Source organism: Phoxinus phoxinus, assembly GCF_949152265.1.
Source record: "Phoxinus phoxinus genome assembly, chromosome: 12".
Classification (NCBI taxonomy): domain Eukaryota; kingdom Metazoa; phylum Chordata; class Actinopteri; order Cypriniformes; family Leuciscidae; genus Phoxinus; species Phoxinus phoxinus.
The window spans coordinates 26,031,901-26,044,270 of record NC_136887.1 but is presented as its reverse complement, the minus strand read 5'-3'; the positions used below and the strand labels follow the sequence as shown (position 1 = coordinate 26,044,270).

The 12,370-nt window shown below is 37.6% G+C and overlaps 1 protein-coding gene across 12 annotated transcripts in view; it reads right to left on the bottom strand.

The window, feature by feature from the left end:
• The window catches only part of lingo2 (leucine rich repeat and Ig domain containing 2), a 336,136-nt gene that overhangs the window by 95,683 nt on the left and 228,083 nt on the right, over window positions 1–12,370 (bottom strand). For 11 of the 12 annotated variants that reach the window (XM_079631509.1, XM_079631502.1, XM_079631507.1 and 8 more), the window contains one exon: window positions 2,213–2,292. The exons of the other annotated variant lie outside the window; for it this stretch is intronic. The gene's annotated coding sequence lies outside the window, so the exon portion shown is untranslated. The remainder of the gene's footprint in view (window positions 1–2,212; window positions 2,293–12,370) is intronic. 12 annotated transcript variants of the gene reach the window in all.

The window sequence follows — 12,370 nt, the reverse complement described above, 5'->3', positions numbered from 1 at the left end:
CCTGATTTGAAAGAACATCCGTACCGAAAGCATGAAAATCTCCATCAAATGCTTAACTGCTGTACACAAACTTTTCACACAGAGATTCCGGAAAATACACTGATAATGGGGATTTATGGGATTTGTCCCGAGATCGTTTGATTTTGGTTCATTCACACTGCCAGTGATTTTCCGGAATCTGTGCGTGCACTCACAATCCTATGAAGATCCCGTAAAGACAGGTGACATTGACGTGACGTGTAATGTCTCAGCGGCGTCTTAAGTTTGCTTATTATTCGATCATATATTAGCACATCACGTACCATTTCGCTCAAGATGGCGAACGATCTCAGCTTCATTACGACACACCCCTTATGGCATTGATTACGGCTTTTGTTCACACAGGGCGCGTTCCGGGATTGATCCCGCCAATGGATTGATCCTATCCCGGGATCAATGGCGAAATTAATCCCGGGACAAGTATGTGTTTACACAGAAGGCACTTGTCCGAGATCAACGCACTGTGTGAAAGGGGATAGTGTTTTCATGACATCCATGTCACTCAATCTCAAGCCACCCAGGAACTAGTCACCAATCATCAATCATCAATGGTTAAACATCTGCATTATGTTTTGTGACATATGGCTGTGTTGATGTGTTTATACATCATCAGCCTTGATTGTTTTCACAATTTCTACAGAGGAAAAATAACCTTTTCTGAGTTGTTTCAAACTATACTAATCAAGCTCTGAAAATGGTTAGTTTTGATTTTGCAGGATTTGTGACATCACATTGGCAAATACATTTCCATTTGACTGCCTCCTGAGTAAGACATCGATGAATAGTTATACATTATCGCAACATAGGCCCCACCCACTGGTATTCAGTCACCTACACTGGATGTGAGCGTTGTGTCGCGTCAAAAGCAAATAGAACCCATTATAATTATTGACGCTGTCTACTCTGGATACTGGATACAGATGCATGTTCAGTTTCTGACAGACTCCATGCACTGGAGTCTGTCTACAACAGGGCAAATGGAAGAGTGGAAGAGCATTCCCTTTGTTTGCAGCATATTGTTTTGTAAATGAGGCAGAGTTCGAAACTTTTGTTGAAAGATGCAGCAGCCAACTATATTGGATCTGACAAAAGTTGCATAACAAACGGTAAGCATTTTCACAATGCTTTGTCTGTAAATGACGGTTTTCCACATATACAGTACTGTGCGAAAGTAATAGGCGCGTTAGTATAAAAATAAAAAAAACGTGCTTGAAACCATTTATGTAATTTTCTGTCGTGTGTCAGTAATACTTATAAGTTTGCATTTCCAAACATTCCTTTAGTCATTAATTGTAATAATCCAGTGAGATTTTTGTATGCTCGAGGAGTCTAAACCTTTTAAATTTCAATTCAATTTCTAAACTTGATTTTGTAATCAATGCAGCTAACAGGATGCAGAATTGGAATTTATATAATATAATAAAGTAATGAATGAATAAAGTAATGAAGCAAAACTTTTGTGGGCCAAGGAGGAGGAACGATTTATGTTTTAAAATGTTTTCCCTGGGATGCATTTCTTTGAAATTCAATGCAGTAAATTCCTCTTGCTGCCATTCCAATGCAAATTCCAATTCAACTTCCTGTGAGGTGCGGCCAATTCAATTCAGATTGAACTAAAAGAGAGCCGATTCTACAATTCTGCATTTTGCGCAGCCCTGGTTGTGTGATAATCAATAACTTTGTTCCTAGAATCCGTCCATTATTGCGGCACCTTGCCGAACCCATTACAGAGACCTAATGCATCTTGAGGGACTCCAGCCCTCCTACAGATGGCAAACTTTGATGCATGATTCCTTGCTTCCACTGTACCAGGATTATTATGCTGCTACTCAATCAACCCCTGCTTTCCTCGACTTTTGGAGGCATTTGGGAAAATAAATCTATATCAACTCTGTGTCATACAGTAATGAGTATGTGCATGTCTGTATATTTATGCATGCGTGTGAAGGGGTTAGACGGTGACTATACATCTTTGAACAGCCGTCTGCGGAGACCTTAAAAGCTCACTGAAATGGAAATGTGGTTAAATATAGATTGATTAGTTTGTTTGTTGTTGCAGATTGATGTTTTCAGAATACATTTTGCATTTTTATCTCATTTATCTGAACTAAACAATACGGCGTGCCACCATGTTTCAGCATAAAATATCAGGAAATATCAGGAAGGAGCTCACCACATGGAGAAGAGATCTTCCCCTTGGCCATGTTTTTTGTTCTACTAAAGAGCCTTCTCGGTAGGGTTTGTCTTTTAAATCTGCAAGAAAGCACAAAATAAATGAATTAAATAAGATCAGAGATGAAACGGAGAGAGAGAAAAAAAACGTGTAATTAGGAAGCAACCAACACAAACATGCAATCAACAGTTTGGAGAAGCTCAGAACACAAGCAAACGGAACACCCTTATGGATGTGAAAACCAACACAGTATGTTATTACCATGCTGTCTGCAAGCTCTAGGTTTCCCGGCTTTACCCTTAATCTCCAAGGCTCGACTTTCATATGTGCTTCTAGCAAAGTCTAGGCCAAACCACAATGAAACTTTTGCACAATCAATATCATGTAATATGTACAAAGCCCCACATGAAAAAAAAGAGGCTTTACCTTATTTTCCGCTTCCTCTATCCTCTTATGCACTACACAGGATGCTGTTCTGTGACACAGGACATTGTTCTTGTTATTTAAACCCCTGGAATCTCGCAGCAAGGATTCGGAATATCTATATCCCAGTCCATCCGCGCCTCTCCTCTCTGCCTTGTGGAAATCATTTTATTCTGACAATATTTCTCTCTTTCTTTTACTCTCTGAAAAGACACTAATGAGTCTCTCCATACAGGCCTGACGGTAGACAGAGGCAAGGTGATTATGCAAACACAAGGTCCTGAATTACTAATGAAATCTGGGGGATATGTAGAAGACAACCGTGTAGAAGAAAAAAAAAGAAAAAAAAAAAAAAGTCGAAAGTTTGTTTCTGGACTCTCTTGTAAAAATCAGTCCTGACACTCAGTGCTATTAGTAGCCCATTAAGCAGTTCAAGGACAATAGCTGTCCTCCTGTTTGATCATTTATTCTCCGGATCTCGTTGTTATGCCTGGTGCCTAAGATCAAGATGACTGGAGAATATCAACGGCCTTGCTAAGAAAGTGTGCAACCTAGGTACAATTATTATTTCATCTACACTCTGCAAAAAATTGTTTCACAAGGCCACGTTGTTTCTAACGTTGATAACTTTGTTATCTTCCACAAAGAATTGGGCGTAATAATCTTGTTTCGTTTAAACATAATGAAGCTTTGGTGCCATATGGATGTATGATATTTCGAAAGCACAAGCTGAAAAGCCCCTTGATATTGATTCATGCCTGTGGGTGTTAAAATCCACACAGAAAAAGTAGGACATCTCAACCTGTGCAAGGTGAAATGACAACACGTGCCTTCCCTTTCTTACTCTCCTAAACATACTGGCTGTATGTGTTCAGTGAATGGACCACAGGAGGAGGACAGCAAATAAAATCCATTCCAACCCCTTCCTTAATCATCAGTGGTAGCTTCCCCAAAGCCGCCGTCATGGAGGACACATTGGGACTATCAGCCTGTCATTGTTCTCTCAGATGGTGTGGCATAATTTGTTTCTCTCTTTAAAGAAGAGAATGACGTGCTTTACATGTAAAATGCCTGCTAGTACATCCAACTTTAGTTATAATTCATTACTTTTCAGAAAGGTAGTCTCAGACATCTGGTGTATAGTTCTTTTTTCAAAGCTTTTGATAACTAATAACTGAAGCCTTTATCCTTGATAGTTCCAGGTTTTCTTCTCTGAAATGATTTCAGCTTGTCAAAACGATCAAGGCATTCAAAAAAGCACCTGGATAGATTTTCTGAAGACGTATGTTTCACTTTCTTATTTTCTACTGTGATAAAGATACATTTTATTTATTTTTAACAAAACTTTTTCATATTAGAGAACAAATAGTTTGAAATGTAAGAAAAAAAAAAGAAATCAAGTGACAATTGGTTTTGTAATGTTAAAATGTAATATTTGTCATCATCAGAAGATATTGTTGCCCATGCATTCAACCAAAACTTTAACTGTATGGGAAAAAGGAGACATTTTCGAAATATCCTCTTTTGTATTCCACAGAGGAATGAAAGCCATTTGCTGAATCTGAAATCGCCCCCTAAACCCTCATTCACTGTTCCCTACGTTGGTCCACTAATACTGTTCACTTAAAGGAGTAAATGAAAACAAGTGAGCGAATTCGGACTGCCGTTGAGCGTACATCGGGTGTACACCCGTTATTGCAGTGCAATGTGGAATTGAATAAGTGCACTAAATAACATCCACTATGGTTTCAGACACCACTACAAATGGCTGTCCCCTCAAAAAATGCCCTATTTGAGGGTGTAGTCAAATAGGGTCATTGTCACACCTGCCAGTCGGAGTGCCTATAATAGCCACCAGGTGGCACTCCGTTCGTCTTTTTATATCATCATGGACTGCATATCCCATAACCCATTGCCCGTAACAATTATTGTTTGATCGCTTCCACCTGTGTGCCTTTACCCTTGTTAACTCTGCCTGTATAAGGCTACGTTTACACGTGGAAGTTATACAATATTTCAATTTCAAATAAATGCTTTTATTTTGAACTTTCTAATCATCAAAGAATCCCAAAATAAAATGTGTCTCATTTTCCACAAAAATACACAATGCAGCACAATGGTTTTCAATATTAATAAGAAATGTTTCTTGAGCACTAAATCAGCATATTAGAATGATTTCTGAAGCATCATGTGACACTGAAGACCAGAGTAATGACGGCTGAAAATTCCACTTTGCATCACAGGAATAAATTACATTTTATAAAAAAAAAAAAAAACTGAGTTCTAAACTGTAATAATATTTTACAATATTACTGTTTTTACTGTATTTTGATCAAATAAATACAGCCGTGGTGAGTATAAGAGACTTAAAAAAAAGAAAACATAAAAAAGAAAAAATATATAGTTCAAAAACTTTTGAACTATACTGGCCATGAAACAAAGAAAAGAACAAAGGCCTGTATGCTGGCATATATTAAACGCTAGTATATCCGCTCATTGACCAGCGGCCACAGTGATATCTATCTCATTCAATTATTCTGCCCACATGGACATCTTGCTAAATCCTTTTCAATCTCATGTGCTTGATTAGTCTTCAGCTCATGCTTGATTTGCCCTTTGCTGTGCATCAACCTGGGGCCTGTTGTAATGGATAACAACACACCAATTAATCCCATCATTGTGGCAATTAAATAGATTGAGTGCCATGATACCAACGGGGATTCCGGTTGGGGGGTTTGGGGTTGGTGGCAGGGGATGAGAGCAGTGGATTGATGCTCCCAAGAGCCTCCAGGAGACTAACACAGATGAACGCATCTGCTGCACCCCCAAACAAAGAGTTAAGTACTAGAAAGAGTGAAACGGAACATCAGTTTAATACTACATTAACTTTGCTCTAATATAATGTGACATTATAAGAAGCTTCTCCCCTCCTGGATTAAACCAGACTCCATTAGCGTGTCTTATTAGCATGGGTCAAGTTTGATCCTTTTGGGGATAGTGTGTGTCAGTAGACTGTTTTGAAGTAGCTTGTGGTAGCGCAGAGGGGATATCTCACAGCCCGAGTGAAGACAGTGTCATAGTGCTCCTAAGGGGGTCTGAATTATAGAGGAGTTCAACCAACTTGCCCTAGCATTATTTAGCTTGAGCATGACAGGTTTAGCATGCTGGTTTATTATCAATGTTGGAAACAGTTGTGCTGCTTAATATATTTTATTTATTTATAGCCTATAATACTTTTTTAAGGATTATTTAAAGAAAAAAAAAACAGCTTTTATTTAAAATATAATTATTTGAAAACAATTTACACTACTGTTCAAAAGTTTGGGGTAAGTAAATTTTTTCTTTCTTTTTTTGAAAACAAAAACAAAACTTTTAGCAAGGATGTGTTTAATTGATAAAAAAGTGATAGTAAAGATTTATATTTTTAGAAAAGATTTACATTTTGAATAAATGCTGTTCTTTTTAACTTTTTATCCATCAATGAATCCTGAAAAAAGAAAACAATTATTTATTACAATAATATTTCACAATATGACTTTTTTTTCCCTGTATTTTTGTTCAAATAAATGCAGGCTTGATGTGCATACGATACTTTTTTCAAAAATATGAAAAAATAATGTTAACAAACTTTTGATCAGTACAGTTTTCATACAAACACAATTGATTTTAACAAAGATAAGGGTATATGTCACTGAAATAATTATCACAACCAAACAAATTAATTACTTTGGGGAAAAAAAGCCAGGCTGTGTTGGCTCATTTCTAAGTAGTTCAAAATAAAAGCTCCCTATTTTGCCTTTTTTTTCTGTATCAGTGATCTTTCTGTGTGTTCTACTTTAGTTCTTGTTTCCTATTCATTGCACGCTCTCTCTCTCCCACTCTGTTCAATGTCTTTTTCTCTCTGTGTTTCTCCTTTGTCTCTGCTCTTTTGCCATGTTCATGTTGGGTAAATGAGAAGTGGCAATGCACACAGACACATGTACAGCGTCTGTTCTCATTATCTCAGAAAGAACTGCCTCCTCCCTCGACCCCAGTGGCACTGTGCAGTGCAATCGAAGGAAAAACTAACTGAATGCACTAAGAGCACTCATCAAATTAGTAAAATCACAAATAAACAACAAATGCAGAAGCAATATTTTAGAAAAGAAGAGACCGATTCAGTGAGAAATATAATTTTTCACATCATTCTCCCATATCTTATGAATATATAGTATCAAAATGTAAAATGTAATTCTTCGAGGTGTTAGGACTGTTTCCCGTCGTAGCACAGCATGTTAGAGAGATCATTACATGAACATAATGAGCTTGTTAAGGAAGAGTTTAACCCATGGGCAGAGGAACAGAGCATTAATCTTTTTGCTTTGGGCTAATTAGGGTAAAATCCCCATACAAAGGCATATCAGCATTGTGACCCCTGTCTCCATCCTCTCATTTAACATTCATAAATGAGCATGAAGACAATTGGCAAATTGTCTGCACAGGCTTACTGGTCTATTTGCAGACCTGAAGACTGAGCGGAAACAACTATAATACATAAAAAAACATGAAACACTACTTAGTGGCTGCGCTGTTTCAATAGATTCAATAAGATCACATAATGGAAGTAAATCAATGGCCTCCATGTTTATGTCCAGTAATGACAGTTTGATTTGTTGATGTAGGAAGTAGGAAGCAATTGAACAAAAATGTAGAAAAATTATACTTGCTCTTAATTGAGATGGATCTCGAGAACATTTATTGATGTTATTAGTGCGAAACTCTGTAGCATGCTGGTCTGCCGTTAAAAAACCTCTCTGTTATTGATTTTGTGGTTATTGATTAAGTTATCCTAAATTGGCTTTTAAGGTCTTTTTTCCCCCAAATCAATACTAGAGTTACTTTAACAGTAGTTTGTTATATTCAACATTGATTTTAAAAACCATAATGCTGAAAATCTTTTTCTTGCACTGACATATAGACTTATGATCAATGCAGCCTTCTCGGTGTTTATAACTTAGATTATGTGTACAGATTACTTAGTTTAGTAAAACTTTCAAGTAAAACTTTAGTTTTACATTAGTTTTTACTTGAAAAACAGATCAAATAAAACTAAATATTACACTGTCAATATGTATATACTGTATGTATAATATGTAAACATCTCTAAATCAAAATGCATTTACCTGAAAGAACATGGTAAACATGGGAACATTTTTAAATCACATGTATTTTGAAAGCAAACACAAAGAATTTATATAAATGCATTGTTGTAGATATAAAACAAATAGTATAGTCTGACAGAAAATGTCCAAATTTGGCAAGTACAATCAAGTGATACCTTCCGCGTATCATTTGCTTAATTAAATGAAATAAAATAAAAGCCTGAGACACTGGGATAGATTTCAGAATTCCTGTGACCCTAGGACATGAAGTTTAGAATATATATGTATATATATATATATATATTATATAGTGAACTTCCACCAGTTCCTCATACGCTGGATAGTGAGCAGGCGATTCCTCAACATCTCCTGCCTCGATGCTTTCAATATCCAACTCCTCAGAGCTGGATACCTTGAAACACCAGTACCTCAACCGTAAAGCCTGCTTCCTGACACTGAGAAAAGGGACTAGATCTATCAGGTGAGGGGAGAGTTAAGGCCGGGCTCGTCTCAAACCCCTCTGATAGATTAATTTGCGATCCCCATGATCTAGATCACAGATGTGCCTTGGCAGTAGCGGGACCCGAATTCTGGGAAACGCAAGCCTGAGCACCCTCCTCAAAGAGTGCCAGGCGAGAGTGGAGCGTCCGTAGTGGAAGATGTTTACAATCGGCACAGCCAGCACCCTGGAGAGCTGACTGTGCATGCTCCGCTCCCAAACAAACACAAAGATTGTGTGCATCCCCACCCCTGATGTAGCATGGGCAGGGATGAACACACAGTCTAAAATGCTGTTTGCTCATCATTTTTTATATATGCTGGTAGACAGACAACACAAAATAAGACATATGGGGCCCTATTTTAACAATCTGAAACACAAGTATCAAAGGCAAAACGCAAGTAACTTTGTGGGCGGATCTCGACGCAAATCTAAAATGGGTTGGTCTGAAGCTACATTACTCATAGGTGTGGTTTGGGCATAACGTGCAATAAACCAATCAGAGCGTCATCTCACATTCCCTTTAAATACCTATGTGTCTTGCCACTATCAAACAGGTTTAATCCGTCATTACTACAATTAGCCTGAATAATTTGGGTGAATGTGTAAGCTAGATTTATGCCTTTTTCACAACTTCATGGACACGACGCAATCACGCAGAGTGTTTTCCCACATCGTCAATCGACGTAGTGCAAGATGGTTTGTGAGAGGCAGAGGCTATCGATTCTCTTATGCCATCAGTACACTAACCCCCCAATAGATAAAAATCCCTCTACTCTACTGATCTACTCGGTGGCACCATTTGATTCAGCCTCATTTGAATGTGTGTCATATTCCGACTGGGATCACTTCACCTCTTCATAGAATGGCAGCTTGGCAAGTATTGCTTTCCTCTTCCCCTTTCTCTCTCCCTCACTCGTGAGACCAAGGCAGCCGTGAAATATGGTCACCAGCAAATTGAGATTCATCAGGCAGCCTGTCTTGCTCACTTGAATCTATATTCAATTCTGGAGCATCTGTTATGGCTGAGGCAGTTCAGGACACGCTGGTATTGTGAGGGTGAAATTGTGCTTGGATAAATAAACTTACAGGCATAATAAAATCCAATGAAAATATATCACAGCCTCAATAACAGTGAGAATCTTGAAATCGGTTTCTTGAGGAGAAAAAAAAAAACTATTACTGCAAGCTGGTGGCAAACAAAAAACAACAGCCCTTTTCAAGCACATCTTAGTTTGTTCATAAATACGAGAATACAAAAGAAGTATTTTTAGTTGAGTTGCAAATCATGTACTATATTCTAAGAGTCATATCAGCTATATTTTACATTCATGAAAGTGTTTGTTAAAACCCGAGAACATAAAGAACGTTTCTCTTTGATAGTTTTTAGGGTGTTGTCCTAGTTTATGCAAAAAAACGTACAGGCGAAGTGTAACTGCCCATACTCCAGAGAGCTCATCAAAGATTGAGATGCACCTCTACCGTAGGGGAGACAAACTAAATGAGCACACATACTGCTTAGGTAAGCACAAAAAGGCCCGGCCGAAAATCACAGTAGGTAGAAATGCCATTGCTAAGAGAATAGCCTCAGTTTTCTGAATCGAGGCTTATTCAGCACAATGGAGGCTATTAAACAAAGTCCCCCTCAGTGAAACTGGATTCCCCGTTCAGCTTTAGACACCCACAATGTTTCTTTGCATGTATATTTATGTTACCTGTTTATGTTACTGGTGCCCTTTTGGCCAGGTCACTCTTGTAAATGAGATTTTAAATCTCAACAAGTTTTTAGATAAAGAAATGAACGTGAGATGAAACAATTTTATGGCTCTAAAAGCGCATAATTATAAGCATGCTATATTGTGTGAAAGATGAGACAGGTTTTGACACAAAACAAAAGCAAAAGACAAACAAAAGCAAGATGCCAAGCCTTGACAAGAATTACGGGAAAAGCAAACGACGATAGCATATTCAGAACGCATCTGAAAGCTTTCTTGCAATGCAAACGCGACCTTGTTTATAGAGTGCCCTTGCTCTTTGCATGCATATTTCACCTCTCTCTTTACGCCGCCTCCTCAAAGGTGTCACCTGATACCAAAAATTTCAAATATATTTAACACCAACAATCATCCATAAAAGCGTTCCACGTTCACACTGGAAAGTTAATACTTCCTGTGCCCTTCAAAGGCGTGCTAAAAGATGCTCATGTTTGCACTTAACTACTCACATTTATGCCAGGTTTGCTCTCTGTCTCCTTGTGTGCATATTTTATTTACTTTGCTTGTTTAACCTGTACTAACACACAGAGGCAGGTATGATTGAAAAGGTCCCTCATAATATCAACACATTAGCTAATGAATATTAATTAGGTGACATAACATTCACCCCTAAGTTTTGAAAGACAGGTAAGTTGGCACTATAACAAAGATATCATGCAGGAATCAGTTTTATGTTTTTGATCGCCAGAATTGGTAGAATAAAATGGAGCACCTGGTTTTTACTAATTTCACACACCAGATGCCCCTTAGATTACTGTACATACACATAAAAACATGGCGATAAAGGCAATCTAATCAAACAATATTAACATAAAAAAAAACAATTGGTTTTGGCTGGACAAATTCAACTAAGCAATCTGAAATCAAAACATAAACCCAAAATAATAATAAATGACTTATTTAACTGAGTATACATGTTTTATAGCCTGATAACAAAAGGCAGTTAAGTGAGCACTAGCACAGGGATGTCAAATGAAGTCCAGAATCAATTATGCAGCTTTAATCACCAATATTGGTAAAATAAAAAGGAACATGTAGTATTTACTAAATTCATAAACCAGAGGGCTTTAGATTACATAAACATGATAATCAAGGAACATTAAGCAAACAACATTATATAGAAAAAAGAGAAAACTGCTCATTGCTCTGGGCTAGATAACATCCACTAATAAACCATCTAAAAACTGAACATCAATGCAAAATATGTTTTGAAAGAGAGAGAAAAAAACAGTACAACCAATTTTAATCTAATAATATTTATTTAGTGATAATGGTTGCTATGGCCTTTCTGACGTGCAACTTTTCCATATTTATCTCTCATGGTGGGTCTCACAACCTAATTCTTTCAGCACAATGAGTTGCTAAAGCGGAATACAGGACTGTAAAATGACAATGAATACTCACACTTCAATTCAGTTCATGTTAATCTGCACTCTGAACAACTATCTTCTCACAAAAGGTTCTTGAAAGTGATTCGTTTATTTATCATCATCTATCCAGAGCAGGACACTACTTCCGCAATTGATTTATAGACAAAAAATGGAGAAGGTGAATACCCAGTGGAGGGTAGGATAACTGACATGACAATTTCATTGGAGATGTACTTTCTCAGTATTTGCCATGAGCTTTGGTTGAGTGCTATGAGTCACTTTGACAAGACGTCACGTCAGATGTTCAAGAAGAATGGGATGTCTTTCTATGTTTAGAATCAAATTGGTGAGTGTATTCTCCTTGTCTTTGTTGAGGGGGATTTCTATTGAAAAATACAAGGAACTGCAGACGGATGTGAGGCTTTTAAACAGCTTTTATACAACTGGTTTGTGGTGGTATGATGCGAGTTAACACACAGTTTAGAAAATACAGCACCACACTATTGACTATCTCTTTCTTGAGTGACAAAAAAGTGATTGGTTGACATACTCGTGAAAAACATAAATAAATATCTCGTACAAGTAGTGCAAAGGAATTACTGGACCTGCAAAACATCTTAATAGCCACAAAACACCATCTAAAATAAAGTCAAAGTCCCTATCATTATTAGATAGAGGGAGGCTTCCGAACAAGGTGACCTGTTTGCTGTGCACTAGTCAGAGAACTGAAGCTGAATGGCATGTTATTTGCATAATCAGGGTATATACTGGGTGTTGGTGGGAAATCCAGCACTGATTTCAGCCATTCCACTCGGCTTGTCGACGCACAGTGCAATCAAGCCCGAGATTAAAGGTCCTCCAAAGATCAATCTCACACCACTGCAACCCTGCTTATGCTGGTGAATGCCGATATTCTAATAGTCAATGTGTGGGTTGATGCAGAGGGAAAA